General features: G+C 48.0%; 1 pseudogene across 1 annotated transcript; it reads left to right on the top strand.

Moving 5' to 3' along the window:
• The first annotated feature begins 3,715 nt into the window (after nucleotides 1-3,715).
• LOC307069836 (nondiscriminating glutamyl-tRNA synthetase EARS2, mitochondrial-like) lies at nucleotides 3,716-5,376 on the top strand (annotated as a pseudogene). The gene has a single exon. The product of its transcript is annotated as a nondiscriminating glutamyl-tRNA synthetase EARS2, mitochondrial-like (transcript).
• Nucleotides 5,377-5,842: the final 466 nt, after the last annotated feature.

The raw sequence follows: 5,842 nt of genomic DNA, 5'->3' as shown, positions 1-5,842 counted from the left end.
GGCAGAACTCAAGAAGTAGTGCCTAGCTTCAAATCTGAGAAGAATGGTGAGGTTATAAATGGGCCTATCACGGGGTTACACGTTTAGAAGTTGGTGGATTGGTAACAAGTTGGGGAGTGGAGTCCTGAGGTCCTGAGCAATGTGAAGGTATGACATGCCTGTTCCCCTCAAGGTGCTAGCTGCACCGTAGGCCGACTGGCTCAGTGACCTGAGCAGTACTGGGCACTCCCTCTTGCACCAGGGCCTTCTACCTAGGAAGCCTTTGTCTCCTCCTTGGCTTATGGAAGCTGCTCATAAGAACACGGTGTACAGGCTGGTTCTAAGCAAGTGGGGTCACAAGGAGCAACACAACAGTGGAAAACTGAGTCCAGGCAGAAAAGTGGAGTAAGCTACAGGCAGAGGGTGACTTCTCGCATTTGAAATGAGCTCAGAAACTCATTCTTGAGTCTCCAGCAAGGTCAGTAGAGGCAGTTGAGCGGAGTGATGAGACCAATTTGCCCAGTCTCCCATTTGGATGTCTCATCTGCTAGGCAGAGCCTGGGATTGGGGACCCTGAGATGATGGCTGGCACCACAGAAGGTGTCCTGGAAGACCTGGTGTTCCTTTAAATGTGGGGTGGTGTCTTAGGTGTTTCTGAGTACAGTTAGTAAAAGCCAGCCTTCTTGTAATGGGGTGATTGCTTGTGGACAACTGTAGGCTGATTGCCCAGATTCAGTGGTTGGAAAGCATGTGGTGCAATCACTTGGCCCATGCCACGCAAAATCCCTAAGTTGCTCTCCAAGGACTCTGCCCTTCTGCTCCACTTGGCATCTGTCTGTGGTGGCAGTGGGCAGGGACGTGGCAATGGGCGGAGACAGAGTGTTGCCCTTAGAAAGACTTAGGGATTACCTTCCAAAACTGGGCTGGGAACTGAGGCCCTGAGTGTAACTCAGTGGCCTGGGAGATAGCTGACTCTTATTTTGAGTGTGACATTTTTTTTCTGGGGAAGGGACAGGCTGGTAACCACAGGTGAACCAAGCGGTCTCCCACCAACAATGTATGAGCATGCCCGCTGCTCCAGATACCCATCAAAATTGTATTGTAGACCTTCCTCATTTGATTCATTCTGCTGGATATGTGGTGGTATCACATAGATGTTTTGATTTGCATTTTACGATGACCAGTCAAGATGAGCCCATTTCATATACGTATGGACCTTTTGATGTCTTCTTCATGAAGTGTCTCTGAGTCTTTTACTCAGTTTTCTATTGGGTTGTCTTTCTCATTATTTGTAGACCTTCATTATACATTTCTTAACATGACTCCTTTGTCATTTCCATGTATTTCAAGTATCCCCCACTCTGTGGCATGCATTTTCACTTGTGTTTTCTCTTTATGATGCATTTTAATTACAGAAATTATTGATTTTAATGTAGTCCATTTTATTGATTTTTTCCATTGTAGTTAGTGTCTCTTGTGTCTAGTTAAGAAATCTTTACCTAAAGTCCTGCAGATATTATCTTATTTTATCTCCTATAAGATGTATTGATTTATCTTTCACATTTGGTTATTAATACATCTGGAATCAGTTTTTGCATATGGCGTGAGGTGGGATCCAAATACGTATTTTCCCATGTGGATATCCAGATGGCCATTTTCCAAAAAGGCCATCCTTTCTCCAATGAACTTCAGTATTATCTTTGACATACATCAAGTGACGTGTGTTGGGTCAGTTTCTAGACTCTCTATTCCATTGCTCAGTTGTTTTTTTGTTTTGTTTTGCTTTTTCATATTCCTGTGCCAATAACACATCAACGTACTTACTATGGCTTTACAAGTCTTGATATATGGTGATGTAAGTGCCCTTCGCTTTGTTCTTCTTCAGGAGTATCTTAACTATTTTCAGCCCTTTGTATTTCCATATAAATTTGATAATCAGATTGTCAATGCACAAACACACACACACACACACACACACACAGCCTACTGTGATTTTTTATTGCAATCACATTGTGTCTATAGATCAATTTGGGGAGAATTAACTTCTTAACAATATTGATCCTTCCAATCCATGAACATGATATATATCTCCATTTCTCTAGATTGTCTTTAATTCTTCAGCAGCGTTCTGTCATATTCAGTGTAGAAATCTTGCACTTCTATTTTTATATTAAATCCTGCATAATTGATGGGTTTTTTTTGTTGCTACTGTAAATGGTACCATTAAAATTTTTTTGTTTGTTTGTTGCTAGTATATAAAATAACATTGCTCATTAATTCTAATAGTTTATCAGTAGATTTTAAAAATTATGCCTGCTCCAGGTTTTAAATTAAAATATTACTAGAGACACTGCATTTGTCCATGAGTTTCTGCTACCTACCATATTCCATTCTGCTCTGTGCACATCATAGCATTTATGAGAAGTCCTTTTTGGGTGTAACCTGAGGCTCATGAGACATGCCCCTGGGTTTCTTATGGCAGGAGCTTGAGATTTTAACCAAATGAAATTTAGAAATAAATAAAACCTTTAGTAAGTGTGCATTACTTGTCAAGTATTGCTCTAAGGGAATACTGTTCTTAGTCCTTTGCAGGTGTTAACTCATTTAAGTTCCTTAACAGTCCTATGAATTAGGTACTGTCATAATCTCATTGAACAGGTGGGGGGAAACTGAGAGAGGACAAAAAAATTTCTCAAGGTCAGCCAACATGTTAGTGGCTAAGCGTTTCACCATTACACTATTTGGCCACTCCTAGTTTATAAAGTCTTCAACGTGAGGCTCTCCACCTCCTCGTCCTGAGCCCTGGATTTCCCCCCAAGTCATCACTCCATCTGCAGTTGACTACTGCCCCTCACCTCAGGCTACTTCTGCGGATTAAGGATGCGGGAAATCAGGCCAAGCTTCATAGAGGTGAGCTGGTCTTTACAGGCTGAGGAGGATTTGAGCATGTAAAGATGAAGTGAGGAACAGTGTCAAAGACATGGAGAAGAAACATAGAGAAATACAGAGTACGGGTTCTCAATCTAGGACTGGTCTTGGGGGGACCCAGAGTTTTCATATCAGTTATTGTCATTACCAATATTATTTTTACTCTTAGTGCTTTCATCAGAACAATCATATATACCACCATTAATACTAGAGTCATTTGAAAATGCCCCATCTTTGTATTGTTCAGTCACTGCGAAGGTCACATTTCTTCTGTGGTATCATTACAACCTACAATGACTAACAAATATTTGAATGTATCTGTGTTGCAGACCTATGGATATACAACTTGTTACAGCCTCCCTCCACCCATTGTGATTAGGTCTGGCCTCACAACTTCCCATAAATTAGCAATATCATAACAGAATACTTGAGGGCGTATCAATGTGTTCTCAGAAAAAGTTTCTAGTTTCTTTGCTTGGGATCAAGAACCTTCAAGAGAATGATTGGGGATAGGGCTCGGGTTGTCAGAGGACAGGAACAATCAAGAACTACTGCCTTAAGAATCAATACGATGGCATCAAAAGCACAAGCAACAAAAGAAAAAAGAAATTAGCTGGACTTCATCAAAATGACAACTTTTTGTGCATCAAAGGACACTACCAAGAAAGTGAAAAGACAGCCCTCAGACTGGGAAAAAAGAATTGCAAATCATATATCTGATAGGGGTCTAGTATCTAGAATATATAAAGAACTCTTGGTCCCTGGAAGTGATGCACGGAGAAGCCCACGTGTGTGATTCTACCCCAACATGGTGGTGCTCCTCAAGAGGTTGCTGCATCCCCGGTGGCCCCCAGTGGCCTTGGGCCATCCCCTGGGACGGGGTGCGAGGCCAGCCTGGGCACTGATCCCAGGGCTGCTGTGAGAGTACGGTTCGCCCCCAGCCCCACAAGCTTCTTGCACCTGGGCGGCCTCCACACTGCCTTGTACAACTACGTCTTTGCCAAGAAGCACCTGAGGCTGGAGGACATGGATCAGACCTGCCTTGTGCTTGGGGCAGCAGAGAATATTGAGGACATGCTGGAGTGGGCAGGCATCCCCCCTGACAAGAGCCCCTGCCGAGGAGGTCCTGCAGGACCCTACCTGCAATCTCAGCGACTTGCGCTCTACACCCATGCTACTGAAGCTCTGCTGAAGAGCAGCGGCTGGAGCTCCTGAAGAGGGAGGCCCTGAGGAACCATCAGACTGGCCAGTATGACAATCGGTGCCGGAGCCCGAGCCAGGCGCAGGTGGCCCAGAAGCTGGCCAAAGACCCCAAGCATGCCATCCACTTCCACCTGGAGGGGAGGCACCAGCCTTCCAGGACTTGGTATATAGCTGGAATCCGCACAAGGTGGCCAGCGTGGAGGGGGACCCGGTCATCCTGAAGAGGGATGGCTTCCTCACGTACCACCTGGCCTGCATGGTGATCGACCACCACATGGGCATCAGCCACATGCTGTGGGGCTCCGAGTGGCTGGTCACCACCTCTAAGCACCTGCTCCTCTACCAGGCCCTGGGCTGGCAGCCCCCGTGCTTTGCCCACCTGCCCCTGCTTCTCAACAGGGATGGCAGCAAGCTGTCCAAGAGACAAGGGGACATTTGCTGCTGGCGGCTTCCTGCCGATTCCTTGCTCGACATCATCACCAACTGCGGCTCAGGGTTTGCAGAGAAGCAGATGGGCAGGACCTTGCCAGAGCTGATCACACAGCTGCACCTCCGCCAGCTGGTGAGCGATGAGACCCAGAGACACCAGCTGGTGGGGAAGCTGCAGGCCCTCGTGGAAGAGGCTTTCGGGAGCCAGCTGCAAGACAGGCATGTGCTGGATGCAGCCTACGTGGAGAGGATCATCCTGCTGAGACAGGGGCACATTTGCCGCCTGCAGGATTTGGTCTCCCCAGCGCACTCCTACCTATGGACTCGCCCTGCTGTGGGTCGAGCGCAGCTGGGTGCCATCTCAGAGAGGGTGGACATCATTGCCAAGCATGTGCTGGGGCTTTTAGAAGGATCTGGTAGGAACTTAACTCAGGACATGCTGAACGGAGAACTGAAGAAGCTGTCAGAAGTCTGGAAGGCACCAAACACAGTAACGTGATGAAGCTCCTCCAAGTGGCCTTCAGTAGACAGCTGCAAGGGCCTCCTATAGCTGAGATGATGTTGTCCTTGGGACCAAAGGAAGTGCGGGAACAAATACAGAAGGTGCTTTCCAGATGGAGAGAAGGTGTGCGGGACAGCAGAGGTGGCCGTGGGAACCATAGTTGCGGGACCTGCCCTCAGACGGGAGGAGCAGGAGGCCTGGACCCCATCGGAAGCTTGTGGAAGGAACCAAGGGTGGGCGCAGAGCCTCCGGGTGCACAGGTGCATTTATGGCGCCACGCCAGGCCTGTCCCAATCAGTTGGCCAGCGTCAGCCAGCCACCTGTCACCTCCCTGACTCTGGAAAGGAGGGCCTCATATCTGGTTCTGACACCACAGTACACAGCAGAGGTTAGGAGCTGCTTCACAGAACAGTCACAGCTCATGTTTTAGTCTGCTCAGGCTGCCACGACAAAATACCACAGACTGGTGGCTTAAACAGCAGAAAATGATTTTCTCAGGGTTCTGGAAGCTGGCAGTCCAAGCTCAAGGTATTGGCAGGTTTCGTTTCTCCTGAGGCCTCTCTCCTCGGCTTGCAGACGGCTGCCTTTTTTTTTTTTCTTTTTTTGTGGTACGCGGGCCTCTCACTGCTGTGGCCTCTCCCGTTGTGGAGCACAGGCTCCAGACGCGCAGGCTCAGCGGCCATGGCTCACGGGCCCAGCCGCTCCGCGGCATGTGGGATCTTCCCGGACCGGGGCACGAACCCGTGTCCCCTGCATCGGCAGGCGGACTCTCAACCACTGCGCCACCAGGGAAGCCCCTGA

This window comes from Hyperoodon ampullatus (genome assembly GCF_949752795.1).
Source record: "Hyperoodon ampullatus genome assembly, chromosome: X".
In the NCBI taxonomy this organism is placed as follows: Eukaryota; Metazoa; Chordata; class Mammalia; order Artiodactyla; family Ziphiidae; genus Hyperoodon; species Hyperoodon ampullatus.
This window is presented reverse-complemented; position numbering and strand designations above follow the sequence as displayed.